General features: G+C 38.7%; 1 long non-coding RNA gene across 1 annotated transcript in view; it reads right to left on the reverse strand.

The window, feature by feature from the left end:
* LOC106510355 (uncharacterized) overlaps positions 1–10,610 on the reverse strand; it is a 50,504-nt gene extending 39,894 nt beyond the window's left edge. Inside the window, exons 1-2 of the long non-coding RNA XR_002344097.2 lie at positions 10,404–10,610; positions 1,311–1,443 (exon numbers count right to left, since the gene is read on the reverse strand). This is a non-coding gene — a long non-coding RNA (uncharacterized LOC106510355). The remainder of the gene's footprint in view (positions 1–1,310; positions 1,444–10,403) is intronic.
* Between the last annotated feature and the right edge of the window lie 11,360 nt (positions 10,611–21,970).

Here is a 21,970-nt window from a genome sequence, read left to right on the forward strand (position 1 = left end):
AAAATGAAGATATATTTTAGATTATATATAAACCTACATATATGTGTATATATATATAAAATTACCTTCAGTGAAAAAGACTGACTAATGACATTAACTTGTTTAAAGAAAAGTCACATAACTGGAAAACTCCTAAAAAATATTAAATTCCTACCATTGAACAAGTTATTATTTAACTTTTTTAAGGTTAAATTTTAAAATTTTATTATAACCATTTTCAAATTAAGAGATAAAATAAAGGCAATACTAGAATCAATCTCTTTATACCTCAACCTCAATGTTTCTTTTCTTTTTTAACACATGGTAATATAAAGTATAACTCAGGAGTTCCCGTCGTGGCGCAGTGGTTAACGAATCCGACTAGGAACCATGAGGTTGCGGGTTCGGTCCCTGCCCTTGCTCAGTGGGTTAACGATCCAGCGTTGCCGTGAGCTGTGGTATAGGTTGCAGACGTGGCTCGGATCCCGCGTTGCTGTGGCTCTGGCGTAGGCCGGTGGCTACAGCTCCAATTCGACCCCTAGCCTGGGAACCTCCATATGCCGCGGGAGCGGCCCAAGAAATAGCAACAACAACAACAACAAAAAAGACAAAAAGACAAAAAAAATAAATAAATAAATAAAGTATAACTCAGTAATACGAAGAGGGTAAACATAAAAAAGTATCTGTCAGAGTCACTCACCATGTCACCAGAATGCAAGGGAAAAATATCGATAGAGGAAGAAAAATCCCGTTATAATGCTTCAAATCTATTAATGATGTTATTAGAAAATTATGAATAGACCTTACTTAGCCTTATGACTTTCTTCCAAATATCCTTAATATAAAAATTTTGACAAACTTTATAAAAGTTTAGGAGCCTTACAAGAATTTTTTCCATTATAGTGATTCCTCAACAAAGTATTATAGGTCAGGTAAATGAAATAATGTATAAATAAATACATAAAGCTATAATGACAAGTAGATATTAATTATTAATGATTTCCTTCACAAGTAAGTCCCAAGAGAATTACTGTATAAAATGCTAGAACTATAAAGAAATTAAAATAATTTTTTGCTTAATAAAAGAAATACATGCAAGATTTAATATTGTTCCTCTACTCTATTCTGATAATAATCAACCATTAAAAATAATACTCCATAAAATGTATGGAGTTTTTTAAGAAGTTTCTAGGAATTAACATAGCAAAGAAAGAATAAGGTATTTATGGAGAAAATTTTAATATTTTAATAGAGAATAGAAAAAAATGTGTGTACACATATGTATTAACAGGGCACAGTATCCATTCTTATGGGCTGGGGGGTATGCTTACCAATGGTAGAGGCAGCTCCACTGTGGTGAATGAAGCATCAGATTAACAGAATTTGATGATATTAGGTATTAAATCATGTAATTGATTTCTTTATTCTGAGACCATGCCTCCCAGTACATGATCATTAGTTTGCCTGTAGGAAAATATATTGATTAGAAGAAGGAAACAATTAGAAGTAGCAAACAGCTTTATTTCTTAGAATAAATTAAGAATATTGATATTATGGTTGACTTTTATAATACATTGTCTTGAACATACAAAATTGAAAATGAGATCTTGGATCCAGATAAATTAATTCATCAGGATTGCTTTTCATGTTTACTTAATCTAAAATATGCCACAAATGATGCTATCTACAAAGCAGAAACAGATCATGGACATAGAAAGCAGACACGTGGTTGCCAGGGGGGAGGGAGACAGGGAGTAGGATGGACTGGGAGTTTGGGGTTAGGGTAGATGCAAACTATTACATTTAGAATGGACAGGTGATGGGATCCTACTATATAGCACAGGAAACTATGTTCAGTCTCTTGGTGTAGAACATGATGAAACATAATATAAGAAAAAGAATGTGTGTGTGTGTGTGTGTGTATGACTGGGTCACTTTGCTCTACAACAGAAATTGACACAACACTGTAAAGCAACTTTACTTTAATAAAAAAAAAGTTTGTTTGGATTTTTTAAATGTTTCCTGGCTCCATTTCAATATATGAGAAGTCTGAATTTGAATGCTTAAACATGGAATTTCCCAGTTTATGATTGAGGAAATATTCCAATAAAAAAGGAATTTTATTACCCGAGCCATTGTCTCAAATGTTTCTCAATTGTTATAATAGTCTAGTTTCCCTGTGCATGAACTTGCAAAATAAACCATGACTCCCGCCTTTAACTCCCAAAATATCTCATAAAAACAAGGAATGATATTTGATCAAATGCCTTTTTCCTTTTAATGTGTTCTCAAAGCCGACATTTTAATTACACAGTCAAGCATTTATATTTACATTGTTTTCCTGCCAGAAATAATTTTTGGTTCTTTTACCATTAGAAATACAACCTAAGTGGTCTCTGAGCTGAAATCATCTTTCTCTTTTCCTAGAAAGAACCTCCTTGGCAGTGTGTGTGACCTGCCCTTCCAAAGATGGGACGACCCAAAGGAGGTCTTTTTTTTTTTTTTTTTTTGGTCTTTTGTCATTTTAGGGCCTCACCTGCGGCATATGGAGCTTCCCAGGCCAGGGGTCAGATCTGAGCTGAAGCCGCCAGCCTATGCCACAGTCACAGCAACTTGGGATCTGTGTCTATAACCTACACCACAGCTCACAGCAACGCTGGATCCTTAATCCACTGAACAAAGCCAGGAATTGAGCCCACATCTTCATGGACGCTAGTCGGGTTTGTTAATCGATGAGCCAGGATGGGGAACTCCAGCCCAAAGGAGGTCTAACCCCTCGCTACCTAAAGAGTGGTGCTCCCATTCCAACGCATAGCATCTGCTTCCCCGAGAGGCCCTTAGAAATGTGGAGTCTTAACTCCACTCCAGGTCCATGAATTAGAATCTCCATTATAACAACAGCCCTAGATGAATCATATGCACTTTAAAGTTTGAAATGCACTGGTCTCCCTGAAAATATTAAACCTTGGATCTCGCCCATGGAAATTTTGATTCGCTTAGTTTCGGATGGATCTAAATCTCAGCTTTAAAAATTTCCAATGCTTGGTCAGATTCAGGAAGTGATGCATAAAATGTTTTCATCAGTAATGTCCAGAGATTAACTCCATCAAGTATAAGTAGCTATTTAGTGGCATTGGGGAAATGACTTTCCCCTAACATGAGAGAGGCAGATAGACCTTTGAAGAACCTAACTAGGTACCCTTTGGAGGTAAACATTCTATTCTATAGGAGAAAAACATTTAGCTAGGGATACAAAGGATTTGTTAAAGTACATTGCTAGTAATGCTAGGACAAATGGTTGAACATAAACAACCTGCCTCAAAATATAGTAATTGTCCCACTATGCCAGAGCAGTCTTTTCCTTCTTTTTCTTTTGCAATCCTGAAAATTTCCTCACTGCTCCCTGGTTGGGAAGGAATGTAAGGAGGTGAGCAAAATACCTCATTTCCATAATGTTTTATTAATAAGAATTATTATAATATTAGTATTAAATATGGAACGAGGTATTCATTTCCAAAATAAGTCTTGTGTTCCCTTCTCTCTGGAAGAGGGTAAATTGGGCCAAATAAGATTCCCAATTACATCCTTTTTTTTCCCCCTGACAAAGCTATAAGATACACAGTGTACTAAGCTCCAAACTCTAAATTTGAATATTATTTTCAAAATTCATGGGGCAATAAAATCCTATAACGTCACTACCCTATCACAATGTTTACTTTTGTATTGACAATTTTAGTTTTTTTATTATATTATTCCACGTATTTATATGGTGACAATTACTAAAGCTTTAGCTCTAAGAATGATCAAAATCCTCCTCCCAAAGCACTGATTGTGGTGACACAGAAGCCATTGGATTCACCCTGGTACAGAAGGACAACATCAAAGGGAAAGAGAGAGTCTTGAGGCTCACAAAGAAAACTTGCTTGTCTGCAGTCAAAACTTGGATTTGGAATATATCTTTAAATACAGTGATAGCAGCATAATTTCTGCACAGACAGTCCCCATTTCTAGTTCTGCATGACTTTCAGTTTTGTTTTGATTCTGAAAATAACAAGTGAGTGAAATTAGTGGTGACTTTGATTAGCCTCTCATATCCAAACTTTAAAAATGATAAAATTTCAACAAGAGAGAAGTTGACTGACTGACTTATTTCCTCTCCCCTCAAGCAATTGTCCTACATATTTTTCAGGGAAATATGAGGTAGGAAAGTTGTTTTTAAACTGTTGGCAGAGATACCTCTTCATCAGGTATCTTACTGCTAGGAGAACAATTCAGATTCATATGCTTTATTTATGTTACACATTCATGTTAAAATAATTTTTTTTAAACCCTAGATTTTAAACATTGTGAAGATTGGTCTGATAATGGAGTTTAATGTGGTGTAGTAAGAAAAAGTGGGGATAGGTAATTCAGGGATAATGGGTGGCAAGGAAGAATGGCAAATGCCCAACATTTGTATATGCTGCTGTTTGCAGAGGCCAAAATCAATGTCTGTATCACTACTTTCCCAAAGTTAAAACCTGCTGATGTGTTTTCCATAGGTGTTTTGCATTTCAAGCTATTTATTTCTGAATACAGAAAAAAATAATTAAATAACTTGCCCCCTCTTTAAATTTTGTTGTTGTTTTGTGGTTGTTGTAAATTTTTTTGGGGGGGTGGGGAGCCACAGGTGCAGCATGTGGAAGTTCCCAGGCGAGGCATTGAATCTGAGCTATAGCTGCTGGCCTAAGCCACAGCCACCGCAATGTGGGATCCAAGCCACATCTGCAACATACACCATAGCTCATGGCAACACCAGATCCTTAACCCACTGAGCAAGGCCAGGGATTGAACCCACATCCTAATGGATCCTAGTCGGGTTCAGTACTGCTGAGCCACTATGAGAACTCCAAAATTTTGTAATCATAACAAGCATGAGCACATATACGGCGGAACCCTTTCTAGTAGCCCTAAAATCATATTTCCTTCCTGCAAGTAAAATAGACCAAGCTGGTAGAAAAAAATGAAATCTGTTTGTCATAGGAGCCACATACCTGAAACTCTTAAATGTTGAATTCTAGGAACTCAATAAAATTTTAGCAAATCTAATCAAATATTACATAAAAGGAATAAAACATCATGACCAAGTAGCATTTACTCCACATAGGTAAACTGATTTAATCTTCAGAATTTAATCAGTCTAACTCACCATAACTACAGCTAAAGAGGACAAATCATATGATCATAACAATTAACATAAAGAAAAATTCAACATCATTCAACTTCCATTCATGATTAAAAAAAAAAAAACCTCTCTGTACACTAGAAATTGAGAAGGGCTTTTCCAACCTCATAAAGAACATTCATAAGTAATCTACAGCTGATATCACATTGTATGGTGAAAGATATAACGCTTTCCCTCTAAGATCAGAAACAAGGCAAGGATATCTCACTTTTATTTAACTTAGAACTGGAAGTCTTAGTCATTAAAATGTTACCACATCCAAGCCCATACTGCCTGCCACATGCCAGATCAATAAATTGAGAGATGAATTGTTGGGGCAAGGAATAGAGACTTTATTCAGGAAGACAGCAGATGGAGAATATGGTAGACGAGTGTCCCAAAGAACCATTTTACCTGAGTTAGAATTCAAGCTTCTTTTTTTTTTTTTTTTTTTCTTTCTTTTTTTAGGACCATGCTTGTGACATATGGAGGTTCCCAAGGTAGGGGTCCAATTGGAGCTATGGCTACTGGCCTACACAACAGCCGCATCAATGCCATATTCAAGCCGAGTCTGCGACCTACACCACAGCTCATGGTAATGTTGGATCCTTAACCCACTGAGTGAGGCCAGGGATGGAACCTACAATCTCATGGTTCCTAATTGGATTCGTTTCAGCTGCACCACCACAGGAACTCCCAGGCTTCTTTTATACTAAAAATGATGGGGTGTGGCTGGTTGTTGTAAAGTTCTTGGTGCAGGAATCCTTTGTTCTTGCAGCTGTCCACGCAGGTCTGCTCACAATATTCCTATAAACCTTCACTAGGGAATTCCCTGATGGCTCAGCCCGTTAAGGACCCAGCATTATCACTACTGAGGCTTGGGTTACTGCTGTGGTGTGGGAACTTTTGCATGTTGTGGGTGCAGCCATACAAACAAGCAAAAAACCTCCACCAAGGTGTTCCTATTATGGCTCAGTGGTAACAGACTTGACTAGTATCCAGTGATCCCTGGCCTCCTTCAGTAGATTAAGGATTTGGCATTGCTGTGAGCTGTGGCGTATGTCATAGATGAGGCTCAGGTCTGGCATCGCTGTGGCTGTTGCATCGACTGGCAGTTGCAGCTCCAGTTCGACCCCTAGCCTGGGAACTTAAGTATGCCTGGGTGTGGCCCTAAAAAAACCAAAACAAACAAAAAAACCACAAAACCTCCACCAAGACAATTATTATTTTTTGTTCTGCAGCTTTTTGTCTCCTAAAAGCATCAGACCTTTAAAAGTCTGAGCCTTGAAAATGGGCTCTTCTGTATATTTTGGGCTATAGGCAACATTCTTTTACAAAGCTGCAGAACCAGCATGACTGAGCACAGGCAACAGAACACAAGGGTTAGAGCTAAAGGAATAGATTCAATGTGATGCCAGGTTTGTTCTTCTCCACTACAATAATAGGGCATGAAAAAGAACAGGAGACATCCAAGTTGGATGAAAAGAAATAAAACAAGTTCTATTGCAAATTGACTCATGTATAGATAGAAATTTGCAAAGAATCTACAAAACAAGACCCTCTTAGGAGGGTCACTGGGTCCATGATCATCACACAAAAATATTAACAATGACATTGACAATGAAAAAATAGAAACTGAAATAAAACATGCATGTTATTTACAACTGCTCAAAAAGTGAAATAGATATAAATATAACAGAACTTGTATGGGATCTGAATGAAAAAATTGTGAGGAAAAAATCAAAGAATTAAACACTTGGAGAGAACATGTCAAACATGTCATCTTCATGGATTGGAAAATTCACATAATAAATATCAATTCTTCCTAAATTTATCTGTATGTTTATCAAACACACACACACACACACACACACACACACACACACACACACACACACACACACACTGGAATATTACTCAGTCATAAAAAAGTACAAAATAATGCCATTTGCCACAACATGGATGGAACTAGAGACTCATACTAAGTGAATTATGTCCAATTAATTTTTGGCAAATAGGAATAGCAAATCAACAGAGAAATAATTACTTTTTCAACACATAGTGCTGGAATAGCTGAATATTCATTGGCAAAAAAAAAAAAAAAAAAAGAATCTTAACTTAGATCTCATACCTTATACAAAAGTTAGCTTATACAAAAATGGGTCATGGACCTAAATGTAAAATTATGAAACACCCAGAAGAGAACATAAAATGAAATATTTGAGACATAGGATTAGTCAAAGTGTTCTTAGACTTGACTCAAAAATTGTAATTCATAAGAGGAAAAATTGATAAATTGAATCTAATCAAAATCAAAAGCTTTAAAACAAAACAAAACAAAAATAAAAGGAAGTTCATGTCGTGGCTCAGTGGTTAACGAACCCAACTAGCATCCATGAGACACAGGTTTGATTCTTGGCCTCGCTCAATGGGTTAAGGATCTGGCATTGCCATGAGCTGTGGTGTAGACTGCAGATGCAGCTCAGATCTGATGTTGCTGTGGCTCTGGCGTAGGCCAGCAGCTACAGCTCTAATTCAACCCCTAGCCTGGGAACCTCCATATGCCATGGGGGCAGCCCTAAAAAGACAAAAAAAAAAAAAAACCAAACAAAAAAAATCAAAAGTTTTATCTGTAAAATATCCTGTTAAAGAGAGAAAAGACAAATTATAGACTCAGAAAATATGTGTAAATCACATATCCGAAAAAGGCATTATATCTAGAGGCATGAAAATATGTTCAACATCATAACTAGTGAAATGAAAATTAAAATCACAAAAAGATATAACTGTAAGAATGGCTAGAATACAAAATAATGAAAATACCCAGTGCTGGTGAGGATGGAAAAAAACCAAAAAAACTGGAACACTCATACATTGCTGATGTGGTTATAAAATGTAAAAACCACTTTGAAAAACAGTTTGGCAATTAAGTAAAAAAAATAATTAACATGAAACAATTATATAGCCCAACAGTTGTAATATTGGGCATTTATCCCAGAGAAATGAAAACGTATGTTCACATATAAACTTATACACAAATTATCATAGCAGCTTCATTCATAATAGTAAGAAACCAGCAAAACCCCAAATGTCTTTCAACAGCTGAATAAAATGTGTTAAAATCATACCATAGACTAGACTTTGCAATAAAAAGGAGTATACTCTTAGTACATACAACAACTTGAATTTTCCAGGAAATTAGGCTGCTTTAAAAAAAAAACCAATCTCCAAAGGTTCATACTATATGATTACATTTATATAACACTCTTTTTTAAAAAATTAAATTATAGTTGATTTACAATGTTGTGCCAATTTCTGCTGTACAGCAAAGTGACTCAATCATATACACATTCTTTTTAATATTATGTAACACTCTTAAAATGATAAAACTCTAGAAATGGGAAAGAGATTAGTGGTTGCCAGAAGTTAAGGAAGAGGGAAGAGGAGATTACTTTCAACAAAACTTTCAATAAAGTTTAACAGAAATTTTTTAAAAGTGGTCTTATATTACCTCTGATGCTGAGAAAACTCAATTACAACGCTATGCTTCTCTAAGGTAGAAAGAAATAGAAAAGATATTTGTTGGAGATACTAGAAAATCAGTCCCCACTCACACTACTTTTGATCTTATCATTGGAGTGAAAACCAGCTAATTTCCAACTTTAGGAGGACTTTCTTTGCAGCCTAGAACCTGCATAAATCTGTCTAGAAGTGCTAGAGAATGAGAGCTCCCTCTTTACACCCATCTCTGCAACATTTCTTAACTCTCACCCTTTGGATGCGCAAACTATAAGGTGCATTTTCAACATCCTGGGAGAATTAAGCTCCTATCACAAACTGTGGAAGCTGTAGGAACCACATCCCAATCAAATTGCATTAATATACTTGTATTAGGATCTGTTCCTGAAGAACCCAAAATAAAACATTCACTCCACCAATCTCAGAGTGAATTTTTGTGGGCTTGGGAAGGTCTCTTCTTCCACTGCATGTTTCTGCACTTCACATAAGCTTACGTAGACCCTGGAAGTAGTGTAACAGAGCAGGACCCTGTGAGGCCTTCCCAAAGTGACCCCCACTCATGCCCTCCAACTCTTTTTTCTATACAAAAAAACTAGTCAAAGAATCAACTTAATCAGAGGAATTAGAAGACACAGAGAAAAAGGAGAACAGCCAACCAAGACAGAATGGTAGTTTAGCTATTCAACAAAGTCAAGGACCTTTAGTTAGTTCTCTTCAAAGACTATAGATAATATTCTGAGCCATGTCCTTGGAGCTGTTTTTCAGGTGCTGAAGACCCCACCAGTTGGAAGAAGTCAACTGTGTGCTGCCCACAAGCACATAGACCCCAGACTGGATGGAACCAGAAGATTGATGACTCTGACTCCCAATTACCTCACCACGAACCAATCAGGAAAATTGAGCTGATGACGCCCTGCTCCTCAAACACTGTAAGACTCCTCACTACCCCCTGTGGGGGGGGGGGGCAATGTCTTTGAGGCACTAGCCTGCTGTGTTCCCCTTTTTGCTACTTTTTCTGTTTCCTCCAACTCTGTCTCCATGTTTCTATTTGGCATCTGTATGAAGAGGCAGCCGATATTTTGGCAACAGTAGGAGCTCTGAGGTCCATTCTTTTCCTCTATTTGCTTTGACTCCTGAGCAATGAGTCCAGAACCAGCCTGAGCATCCCTTATTTGCTTCCTGAACTCAGCCTGGAAAGCAACCTCCCTGGCACTTTTTTTTTTCCTCAGGCAAATAGGGATAACAGTATCTGCCTTACTGCCATCACAAATTTATCATGAGGATAAAAGGTGAATGTGGGAGTTCCTGTTGTGGCTCAGTGGTAACAAACCCCACTAGTATCCATGAGGATGCAAGTTCTATCCCTTGTCTAGCTCACTCAGTGGGTTAAGGATCCAGTGTTGCTGTGAGCTGTAGTGTAGGCTATAGATGTGACTCAGATCTGGTATTTCTGTGGCTGTGGTATAGACTGGTAGCTGCAGCTTCAAGTGGACCCCTACCCTAGGAACTCACATATGCTGCAGGTGCAGCCCTAAAAATCAAAAAAGGAAGGAAGGAAAGAAGGAAGGAGGGAGGGAGGGAGAGAAGGAAGGAAGGAAGGAAGAAAGGAAGGAAGAAAAGAGAAAAGGAAAAAGAAAAAAAAAGGTGAGTGCGATTGGGAAAGAATAAAGCAAGATAAAATGTGAAGTCAGAGCAACCGTACCTTTGTTTTCATGGGGAAATTTCTCTCTAAAATTCCACTGCCCTGGTGTGACCAGCTCCAGAGAAAGGAGAGGTTCTGACTCATCCATTTAACCTTCCTTTGAGGCTTTCTCTGCATTCCACCAGCACCAAAAGGCTTGCTTTTGTGGGGGCGGTTAGCAGCGTAAGTCTGGTTGTGTTCTATCTTGTTGGGAACATCAAGATATCTAATTCCCTTTTCACAAACCCTGCCCCAATGTCATTTCGTGTTCCGTCTAAGCCACCAAAGGAGCTTCCGTTCTGTAAAAAGCAATCACATGTTCCCTTTGTTGTTTTGTGTGAACCTCTAACAAAGGGATCTGAGTTTTATGAATTTTCCCTTCCCCACATTCACAACAGAGACATGCTATTTCCTCTCTCTTTTAAACTCAAAGGGAAGACGTTGCCCAAGGCAGAGAATACTTATTACCAGATAATCATTTTTCATGTAGATTTCCCCCTGCTGTGGCTTAATGTAGAGATGATGAAACTACAGTTCTCACATCATCTGGGTTTTAAATAACTGTGACAAAGTTCTCTCTCACATGCTCTTGGCTGAAGTGGTGTGGATTCTCTTGAAATGAGGGAAAGAAAGCTTCCAGAGTAAAGACCTGAGAAAGGTATAGTGTGTCAAGGTCTAAGAAGTTAAGCTTCTAAAACCTTCTCTCACGTCCAAATCCTCTGTTTCTACAACCTCTTGGAGCCAGTAGTAACTGTCATGCCAAAGAGGTCTTTACATTATACTTTCATTTAATAGCTGTGTGACCTACAGCAAGAGACTTAACCTCTGTGAGCCTTCATCTGGAAAATGGGTATGATAAAGACGACACTTACCTCATGGGTAAAAATGCTTTGTTCCTGGCCTCTGGTAGGCTTTTCAACAAATGTTCACTGCTATTGCCATTACCATCATCATTAGTAGCATTAAGTCTATTTTTTCAAAAATGATGTTATGGTTATTAAAATTCTCTTCTTAGATGACATACAGCTGTTATAGAACTACTTTTTTCCTTTCTTTAAATAGCAGATTATTCATTTGTTTCCACGAATATGGCAGTGCTGGTTCATTTGACAAACTGTCCCACTTCATAGAAAGACAAAACTTTCCTGGAGTTCCCGTCGTGGCTCAGTGGTTAACAAATCCAACTAGGAACCGTGAGGTTGCAGGTTCGATCCCTGGCCTTTCTCAGTGGGTTAAGGATGCGGCATTGCTGTGAGCTGTGGTGTAGGTCACAGACGTGGCAGATCCTGCATTGCTGTGGCTCTGGCGTAGGGCGGCGGCTATAGCTCTGATTAGACCCCTAGCCTGGCAACCTCCATATGCCACGGGAGCGGCCCTAGAAAAGGCAAAAAGACAAAAAAGAAAAAAGAAAGAAAAACTTTCCTGAGTGTCCTGAAAATCACCAGTTCTTCCCCTGCCATGCCTGGCACTAACGATGCCAAGAAAAAAGTATCTGCCTGTGTTTCCCAGTATCATCTTTCCTTTAGTTTCTTAATATTCTTATGTTCAGTGTCATAGGGAAAAGTGCTTACTAAAGCAGACATAAAAGGTAAACTAATAACTTACCTGTTTTCAGGAATTGGGGTATATATTTTTTTCTTTTTAGGACTGCACCCGCAGCATATGGCTAGGGGTCAAATCAGAGCTCAGCTGCCAGTCTACGCCAAAGCCACAGCCACGCGTGATCCAAGCCATGTCTGCAACCTACACCACAGCTCAAGGCAACACTGGATCCCTGACCCACTGAGTGAGGCCAGGGATCAAACTCATATCCTCATGGATACTAGTTGGATTTGTTTCTGCTGCACCACAACAGGAACTCCTGGGGTATACTTTTTAAATATATAATAGATTTTATTTTTGAGTCATTTTAGGATTATGGGAGTATTGAGCAGAAAGAAGAGAGTTATGTAATTGTGTACTTTTAAAATCAATAAAATAAGGAAATAATAGTAATGAGCCAGTTACAAATAAGATTCAATCTGGCTAAGAAAATGCATCTCTTTTGTAAAAGAACTCACCAGACCAGTTTTCAGGAGAGTATTCCAGTCAAAGGACATAACCTGCCATGGTGGCACAGGAGTGAAAGCAAGCTTGGTGTGGTCTTAAACCAAAGATTCAATTCTGCTTGAGGATGGGATGCAGAGGTCATATAAGTAAGAGATGATGCTTAAGAAGAGGACCAAGAGAGAGTTCCTGTCATGGCTCGGTGGTTAACGAATCCGACTAGGAACCATGAGGTTGCGGGTTCCATCCCTGGCCTCGCTCAGTGGGTCAAGGATCTGGCGTTACTGAGAGCTGTGGTGTAGGTCACAGACATGGCTCGGATCTGGCATTGCTGTGGCTGTGGCGTAGGCTGGTGGCTACAGCTCCAATTCGACTCCTAGCCTGGGAACCTCCATATGCTGCGGGTGCAGCCCTAAAAAGACAAAAAAAAAAAGAAGAGGACCAAGAGAGAACTCAAAAAACACACAAAAGTGGAAAGATTTTACCTTATGCATAATGGGGAACTATTAAAGAATTTTGTACAGAGACAACAACATAATCAGATTTGCATGGTAAGGTCATTCTGATAGCAATGTGTCAGCTGAATTAAGGAAAGTCAAGCCTAGGTGAGTGGAAACTAATGTGTCTATTGAAATAATTCAAATAATTCAAATGTTTCAATATCTTTCTCCCGAAAGTTCTAAGAATCCAATACCACATGTAAAGCATACAATTTCAAGTTAAGTAGGAATCATGAGTGTTTATCAGTTTTGTGAGTTTCCTTAACAGGGAACAAACCATTCAGTGATATGGAACCCACTAACTTTGAGGGTACCTACCCCACATTTCAATACACCTCACCATTGAAAATGAACTCTACTCTCTATACTGTGCTGGAAATGCATTTATTGAAATGCTAGAATTTGATAGAATTAAAACAGCTATCTAAGGCAAGTTTGGAACACTGATTTTCCTCAAAACCTCACAACGTTCAAGTCACCTTTGTCTTTCCGGCAACTAGCAGTCTATTCCTTGTATCATTAAACTGTGGTTACTTATTAATTATCTCCCGTGAGACAAAACTGAAGAAACAATGTTTTGCAAATACGTTTAACTCTCTGGTTTGGCAGAATGAAAGGAGGGAGAGGTATAAAAGAGGGAGGTTAGAATTCATCCCCAAAGACCAGACAGGAAGAAAAAACAAGTCTGCTGCCTCAGCTGCTAATGGTTACCTCCTACACGACTAGATTTTACTATAATTAAGCTCTCAGCATCCAACTTTGTACAACGGCAATTTCCAAAAGCATTCCAGATATAGAAAGCCCAAAGCATATTCCACACATTTTCGTTTGTAGTTTGTTCAACAGAAAATTTGAAAATGAGAAAGGATGGTGCCCAGTATCCTTCATAAACAGAAGATGGAAATAATAATAATAGCCACTATGTTTAAAAGTACACTGCTCAGTTCTTCCATGCCGAGACCAGCTCAGCAGGTTGGCGCTGAAGAACGGGTGCTGTGAAACATAAGGAAAAAAGTTAACATAAAACAAGACATAGAGACATGTATCTTAAGTAAAGGTGGGAACCAGGGGACTCAAGGTCTCAGGGACCAAGAGCACCACCTCAAGAAACCACATTGCTTTTTATGTGCTCTTGAGGATTATGAAGAGTGAGGAGGGGGTTGTAAGTGCAGGATATAGGTTTTTTTAAGTTATTTTAAAAGTCACAGAGCCGGTTGCTGATTAAGCTTTTTTTCTGACCTTTAGGCATTTAACAATCATTAGCATTTGAGGAAGCTTGGCGTCAACTATCTATGCATAACATCTAGAGAATCACCATTGTGCTTCTGCAGATAGCGCCTAGGTTTGCACCTCTGTTCTCCTTGCTAATGCATATCCTGCTAACGACCCCTCATAAACCCCTTGGGGCCATGAGGCTCCTCTTTCTCTTATTCTTTAGAGGACATATCATGCTGTGCAAACAACGTGCCAATCTGCACAGGTCCGGCATGCCTAGACCAACGCATTGTGTCTTCATTCAGCTGACCCTATGAATAACTTATGCCTTTAGGTCTTTGTGCTTAAGCTGAAGTCATTCACCAGCACTGCGACTGCTTTTCAAGCAGGAAGATGGGGTAAAGTAAAGAGGACAAGATGGAGTTTTCAGCAAAGAAGCTAAGAAAATATTGTAGAAACACGTCTTGTGACACTTCCACACATGCATTCCAGTAAGAACTGGGTTAATCTTAGCTGATATGGTGCTTCCTTTTGGCCAGGTACGAAAGTCTAGACTTCCGAGGGCACACATGCTTAGTTACTTTGACTAGGGTTGAGCAAGTAAGCACCACATCTGTCTTTAAAAGTTGAGCTGATCCTCAGCAGAAACTTTTAGGAAGTTCCTAAAGGTTTTGCTACCTGAAGTTTTCAACCTGGTGTTTTCACTTTTTTTCCTGTGGTCTACTAGCCAATCTTCATCTTTCCATTTTTTTGTTTTGAGAAAGATTTTATCAGCTCTCCATGTAAATTATGAGAAAAAAAAAATTCCATGATTACTCTGAATGAAGTTACCTAAAATACATTTTGAACTTTTTGCCAGGCAAGTATTCTTTTTTCCAACATAGAACACAAGCAAACAGTTCTTTAGCCTAATTGCTAATATTTAGGTTTTCCCCTTTGAGATGACCCATAAGTGTACATTGAGATTAGTAGAAGTTCCTTGGAGTTCCCTTAATGGCTTAGTGGTTAATGAACCCGACTAGCATCCATGAGGATGAGGGATCAATCCCTGGCCCCTCTCAGGGGGTTAAGGATATGGCGTTGCAGTGAGCTGTGGTGTAGGTCAAAGACACGGCTCAGATCTGGTGTTGCTGTGGCTCTGGAATAGGCAGGCAGCTACAGCTCTGATCGGACCACTAGCCTGGAAACCTCCATATGCCGTGGGTACGGCCTTAAAAAGACATATATATGTGTATATATATATATATATATATTTAGTTCCTTTATATGGAAGGTACATTGCTGTGAGCTGTGGTGTAGGCCAGCAGCTACAGCTCCAATTGGACCCCTAGCCTGGGAACCTCCATATGCCTCGAGTGTGGTCCTAAAAAGCCAAAAAAAAAAAAAAAAAAGATTGTAAATCTGAGTAGATAGGACAGTAAAATTCAACTGTTAGCACCTTCCATATAAAGGAACCACTCCCTGAGGATTCTTGAGCTGATGATTCTGCTGAGCTCCAGAAACCTCTCACTTTTCTCAATACCCTGCTATGATTTGGTGCCAGTTCATAGGGTGACTAATGGAGACAATCATTTAGGGCAGTGCTTCTCAATTAGGATGATTTTGTACCCTAGGGGGGCTTTGGCAATGTCTGGAGATATTTTGTGCTACTGGCATCTAATGGGCAGAGGCCAGGGATGCTACTAAACATCCTACAATGCACAGAACAGTTACCTACGACAAGGAATTCCCTAACCACAAATGTCAATAGTGGTTGGAAAATCAAAGTTGGAAAATCTTGACTTAGAGCAATAACCCTTCCCACAATATTTATTATAAGCATTTAAACAAAAGAAAGACCAATGTCAGGCCTTTGGCCTCCATTGCAGTTGGAAAAAATAATAGGATTCAATGGAATGGGGATGGGGAGTGACAAGAGGGGGTGGTCTTGCTTTTTGTGAGGTCACAGAAGCAATAGCTTAGTTGGATTGGGTGAACGATCATCCTTAACACCATAAAGCCCCATTAACTTTGCAGGGCTGCTTTCTGGCAACATAGCAGGATCTTGCCAGGAGGGAGAAACAAAAAAAAATGAATAGGACCATGGAGTTCTCCATTTCAGAGACACTCAAGGTTTGTTGTGTGTGTGAACCCCACAATGGATTTCCTGCTTCCGGAGATGAGTTCTGGGCAAATGAGTCCTAGGCAACTACATGAAATGATTATGCAATGGGCCGCAGCCTTGAGAATTAAAAGACAACAATATTTTTCATGTAGCATCTCATGGTGAGGAACGCATGGTAGATGTGAGAACTTGAACGTGAAATCCCGTCTGCTTTTCCTAGTCTGGATCCATCAGAGCCATGGGTCATCTAATTCCACTCCATCTACAAAATAAAATATTTATAAAAATGCATTCTGAGACCTGTACCGTGTACCCCTCTAACCAGAAGTGCAAAATTCCATTTCTTCTGAAGGACAAAGAACAATTTGCTTTCAGCTCCAAGCTTCCTTTCTTTCTTCTCTGACATCATCAATTTTGTTCTTGGTTCCTCCTATTTATCCTCCTATGGACTAACTCAAAGCACAAAGGTATCCTTTCACCCCCTTGTTCGTTCACTTTCATGCCCATGACATGTATTTACAATATCTTGAATGGTCTCTCTTTCCTTAATTCTAACGTTTTTGGAGAGAACCTTTTCCTTAAACCTCTTGCACTCAGACCCCAATTCTCTCAATCCAAAGAAATGTCTCCCCTCCCATCAGGCTAAATCTAAATCTTTGTTATCTACCTTCTTTACCTTTATCTCTCATTTGACTCTCTTCTGTATTCTTTCCTTGAACACTTTCCAGTTTCAGCTGCAGAGGCATTTGTTTTTATCCTTCCTCTCTTATTGCTTTTTTATGTTACCAAAACACCACATGTACACAAATCATCGTTTTCCTTTCTTGGGTACAGTAGAACCAGAACTATATGGCTATATAAGTTCTAAGTGCCTCTACTCATGGAAAGCAGCATTTATTTTGAGCTTTCATCTCAATTAACAATAGCCCTCTCTTCACAGTCTGATTCATCCCCTGAGATAAACAGGTTTGAGCTCTCCTAACACCTCTCCTTTCCATAATCAGTTTTGAACAAAACTGATTATGGTGTGTGTGTGTGTGTGTGTGTGTGTGTGTGTGTGTGAGACTATGAGAAAAAGAGAAAGAAGGAGATTGTTTTCATATATTTATAGGTGATAGAAGTTCTTTTGCTTAAATAAGTTTCTACCTTGACCTTGGCTAGTGTGGTACATACAGCATAAGCAATGACCCCTTGCTCTTCCGTTTCAAGGTTCAAAGCGTAAGGAAGATACAAAGAAAAGAAGGGTTTAGGGTTGTATTGGTTTCCATTCACTATTGGCGTCTCTTCCAATGGTTGACTGTTTTTCATCCTTTGGCAAGGACATGTTTTTGTTTTGTTTCGAAAACCCTTTACTGTTGGCAGTAGCAGATATTTCAAACAAGGAGAGACCTAAGGAAGTTGAGAGAACTCTGTGACAGAATATTTTTCTTGATCTTTTTCCTCAAAATGGAGGGATAGTCATCATTAGGATGAGAAAAACAAGGTGTATTTTGACCTCTGCAAAGCAAACACCATATTATTTTACAGTCCCGAAGAGCCTAGTTAAACTTCTGTAACCAGTGTCAGGTCAGTATGATTAACAGTCTGTTTTTGGCTTGAAAGTCTAATTTAAAAAAATCATCAAATAAGAACTTCATGTGAAAGTACACATTTTATCTTTATCATAAATACTGGTCAGAAGATTAAATGAATCCATCCAGTGAAAGGGTTTACAGGGGCTTTAATCCTTTCAATGTGCTGCTCCCTAGTGAAAATTTGTTAAAAAGACATCTCTGCCTGAACAATTTGTACTGCAGGCCAAAGGCAGGGCACAGCCTATGGGGCCAGGTTGGTAGTGATGATGATGGGACTGGTGGTGTGGAGGGGCTCAAGGGAGGCAGGAAATTCACCAAAGAGCCTGAGACAGAAATTCAGAAACCCAAACTGGTGTGGAATGACTACCAATCAGAAGTTTCTCTGATGCATTAACAGAATTTGTGGACTAAGCTAGCCCAGCATAAGCCACGGCAAGCTCTCATGATAAACTAGGCACTATATTTTGGAAACCAGGGACTTAACTGGAGTGATTAAGAGGCAGTAAGCAAGAAGCTGGCCTATGAGCAGATGGTAAACAAATGAATCTGAAGTTCACATATAATCAGAGTCCTATCTGAAAGAGCTGGCTGGTTACTGAGAAATACTCTACCTTCCACACATTTCTGTCTCTATACAACAAGATTATGGTGGGAAAGGGAGAGCTGCAGAGTGAAATTAATGCCCTGTTTGAAGCAGGTGGGTCTGGGAAATTAGCAGGTCTGAGACTGGGACTCTGCCAGAAGTGAGATGTGGTATGCTGAGAACAGCTTACAAAAGATAAGGACTTTGGAGGTCTGACCACACCAATAAATATGAATCTTTTGTTTCAGCATTCTAAGGTAGACCACTGTCCCCTCCTTGGGTATGGAATATAGGATTAAGTCTCTCAAAATTAAAGGTGAGTTCCCTGGTGGACTAGTGGTTAGGATTCAAGGCTTTCACCATTGTGACCCAAGTTCATTCTCTGGTCTACATCAAGCTGCTGCACACCAAGACAAAAAAAAAAAAAAAAAGAAGAAGAAGAAGAATAGCTCTAGTAAAAGGTCTACTTTAAAAAAAAAAAAAAAATGTAGGAGTTCCCGTCGTGGCGCAGAGGTTAATGAATCCTACTAGGAACCATGAGGTTTCAGGTTCGATCCCTGGCCTCACTCAGTGGGTTAAGGATCCGGCATTGCTATGAGCTGTGGTGTAGGTCGCAGACATGGATTGGATCCTGTGTTGCTATGGCTGTGGTGTAGGCAGGCAGCTACAGCTCCAATTAGACCCCTAGTCTGGGAAACTCCATATGCCACGGGTGTGACCCTAGAAAAACACAAAGAAAAAAAATTGTAAAATAGTAAAATACATTTGCCATCTCTTTAGATAGCAGCATATCATCATTATTATTATTATGAATGTAGGAAATATACTAGCCATCATTTTTGAGTACCTACTATGTCTTTCTTTAATCCAAAAAATAACCAACCTTGGATATAAATTTAATTGCCCAGAAATTGCCTCTAAGAGAGTTACCCGTGATTAGGAAAGTAGTACAAGGCAGCACTGAGACTCGAACAGCTTTGTCTAATACGAAAGACTCTTTCTTTTCACACTGTTGGAGTTGCCTTTTCTCCTACCTAATAATCATTTCCTTTCATGATACGCTTCATTCTCTTGGCTCTTCAGGAAGATAATCAATTAAGTTGATGAGTTAATCTCAGCAAAGTAATGCTCCCTCTTCTCCTGAGGAATACTTGCATTGGTCACCATGGCTTTTTGAGCTGGTGTTAAATTCAAGGAGGTCATTGGATATTTCCAACCTGACATACAGAGAGACTGAAACCATGACAAAATAGAGGAAGAAAGAATTTTGGGCTGATGAAATCTTAGAATTCCTCTCTAATTAAGCAATATTTGTTTGGAGGAGGGGACTTTGCCTCCTGCCTTTTCGTATTAATGCACACTGTACTGTATAAAATAGTGTCCCCCTGCTCAGTTCATGTCCATCTGGAACTTCAGCATGTGTCTTTATTTGGAAGTTGGGTCTTTGCAGAAGTAATTCTTTAAGATGATGTTGTACTGGATTACAGGGGGTATAAACCCAATGACTGATATCTTTATAAAAGAAAGGAGAAGGAGACTCAGCATGGGAGACACAGAGGGGGCCTAAGGAAAAGGAGATTTAGGGAACAAAGATGGCAGTGATGCAGCTAAGAGTCAAGGACTGCTGGGAGCCTCTAGAAGCTATGAGGGAATTTCTTCTCCTAGAGCCTTCGGGAGGACCGCAGCCCTGCTGACACCTTGACTTTGGACTTTCAGCCTCCTGAGCCATGAGAGACTAAATCTCTGCTGTTTCAAGCCACCCATCTTGTGGCATTTTGTTACGGCAGCCCTAGGAAACCAGCGTAACCCTCGTAAACTACTGATTTATCTGTATCATTATCTCCTTGAGCACTGAAATAGCACAGAATCTGAGAATGAAATAGGAAACACTTAAGTTTTAGTGGCTGCTGAAAGCATAGGCACAAGACACCCCAAGAGGCTGAAGAGCACCTAGAATCTGTAAGCTAAGGGTAGCATAGCTACATTTAGAGAAGGGATGTCTCTGTTTATGCCATATTGATTTTCGCAACCATCCATATTCTCATTCATTTATTCTTGTATTTATTCACCCATGAGTATTTATTGACATCCTTCTCTTCCCAGGCATTTTGGGGAACTGAGGTGGTTATAACAGTGAATAAGACAGATAAATTCTCTATTCTGGTAGAGCTAAGATTCTAACAGAGTAGATGGACCACAAACACATACATAAGCAATGGCAAATACAGCAAGCAAGGAACGGAGGAGAAAGCAGACAAGATGAAAAGGACATGTCAAAAAAAAACAATATTGAAGTCAGACTGCCTACTGTTCACTTTTGTCTAAGGGTCCCAGTTGATGGTAGTCAGAATTACCGATTTTCTAAAAATCATTTAGAAGAATTAACATGCTTAGAAGATTTTTGTTTTGTATGGAGGTACAGTTAATCTATAATAACTTCAGGTGTACAACATAGTGATTCAATATTTTTATAGATTATACTCCTTTTAAAGTTACTACAAAATAAAGACTGTACTTCCATGTATTGTACAATATATCCATCTTGCTTATTTATTCTATGCGTAGTAGTATGGGTCTCTTAATCCCAAACCCCTACCTCACCCCTCTCCCCTTCCCTGGTAACCACTACTTTGTTCTCTATACCTCTGAGCCTGTTTCTGTTTTGTTATATTCATTCATTTTATTTTTAGATTCCACATATAAGTGATAACATATGATGTTTGTCTTCCTCTGACTTATTTCATTAAGCATGATAATTGCTTAGAGGATGTTTTTAAAATTAGAGTATTTCCTTTAAGTTATGCTTTAGATATTTTATGTAAATAAAGCCAGTTTTTCCAATAAAAACGTTATTTAACAAACTTTGATTCTGATATGCTAAACCAAAACATACATTTTTAGTGATTTTTTAAAATAAATAAACTTCAAAAACTGATATTCATATGAAGGCCTTCTTAAAGTCAACAGAAAATGTAAGTTTATATTAGTTCTAGCCAGAAAATGCTTTCAAAATGGTATTTGTACAAACTGTTCTTTGCTTAAGGTTTCATAAAACCCTTAGTTTTAGTTAAAGTTAATTGCTTTCTCAGAATAAGCAAGCAGGAGTCTTGGATGGAGTGTGGAAACCCCTTCTAGTCCCATTCATTATTAAGGAAGGAAAAAACAAAAGGACTTCATAGTTTAATAAAAGGAGACTTGTGCAGAGTCAGAGGACTCCAAGAGAATTATATAGCCCATGCTCTGACAGTGACTTACTGTATGACTTTAAGGCAAATACTTCATCTCCTGCTATCTCAAGTTTCAACTTACTTTTGACTGTGTAACATTCAACGAGTTATCCTATTATAGCATCGTGCCATATTACTATATATCATATCATACAATATCATATTATAAAGTTATGTTATATTATCATGTTATATCATGTTAATATCAAGTTATATTATCATGCTCTACCTCATCTAGTATAATAATAATAACTCCATCTTCCTATAGAGTTGCTGTGAGGATTAAATGAGTTAATAATATGTCTAAAGCATTGAGAACAATACCTAGCCCAGAGTAGC

This window comes from Sus scrofa, chromosome 5, assembly GCF_054392235.1.
Source record: "Sus scrofa isolate SSC_HxYL_T2T_F1_AM1 chromosome 5, Sscrofa_HxYL_maternal_Yorkshire_Landrace_v2.0, whole genome shotgun sequence".
Lineage (NCBI taxonomy): Eukaryota > Metazoa > Chordata > Mammalia > Artiodactyla > Suidae > Sus > Sus scrofa.